This window comes from Rhinoraja longicauda, unplaced genomic scaffold, assembly GCF_053455715.1.
Source record: "Rhinoraja longicauda isolate Sanriku21f unplaced genomic scaffold, sRhiLon1.1 Scf000223, whole genome shotgun sequence".
Lineage (NCBI taxonomy): Eukaryota > Metazoa > Chordata > Chondrichthyes > Rajiformes > Arhynchobatidae > Rhinoraja > Rhinoraja longicauda.
Genome location: NW_027601441.1, coordinates 146,912 through 147,934, shown reverse-complemented (window position 1 = coordinate 147,934; position 1,023 = coordinate 146,912).

The following is a 1,023-nucleotide window of genomic DNA, read 5'->3' as shown; positions in this document are numbered from 1 at the left end:
GAGCGGGGCCGGCGATGGGATCATCCGCCCGGGACTGACAGCTGGAAGATGCGGCGGTGAATGTGAGGAGCCGGAGCCCGGAGCGGGAGAGGACTGCGGCCCCGCCCTCTGGGATGCGCTCAGGGCGCGGATTTATTAATGAGCCGCAGCGCTGAGGTGAGCGGATATTTCACCGCGCTCTTCACCTGCTCCCTGAACTTGGACTGGGTCACCGCGTAGATAAATGTGTTGGTGCAGAGGATGAGATTCCTCAGCAAATACCCGACGTAGCTAAAGATTAATTGGGAATCATTCCCATCATTTCCAATCCCTGTGATCTGATAATAGACGACGTCTACAACCAGCGTCAGCCACAGGAGGATGAAGCTGCCGGAGATGGTTGAAGAGTAAAACCACAGACCTCCTCCTGCTCTCCATCTCCGGGTCACTGCGCTTCTCCCCCTTGTTCTGACCCCTCAGCCCCTGACGGACCCGACTGGCCACTAAAATGTGCCGGACTGTCAGAGCGTTTGAGCAGCAGGATCACAGCGAAAGGGAGGAACGGAGTTATAACCGTGTCGATCCAGTCAAATGCCACCCACCCGGGGTAAGTGTAAACACTGTCCACCAGGACACAGCCCCACGGGACATTGTCGATGGTTGTCCAGTGTTCCAGTGTGAAGTAGCGGGGAACGTTTTTCAGACAGAGCAGAACGCCGGCTGTTGCGAGAACCGCAGCCGCAGTTTTTCCGGTGCAATATTTAGTTTTCAGCTTCTGGCAACAAATGGCAACAAAGCGATCAAAGGTGAAAGTGACGGTGAACCAGACAGAACAGTCTGCAGCTGAATAGCTCAGTACAGCGTTAACACTGCACACAGGGGTGATGGACAGGAAACTCCAATAAAAGTAATGGGATCGGATCCGCATCAAAATGACCTCGGTGATCAGGGTGAGTAGATCGGCCGCTGCCATGGCCACCAGGGTAGCGAGTGGTGCAGGGGGGAGAGGCCGCACTTTCCCGGGACAGGATCACAATCGCCACT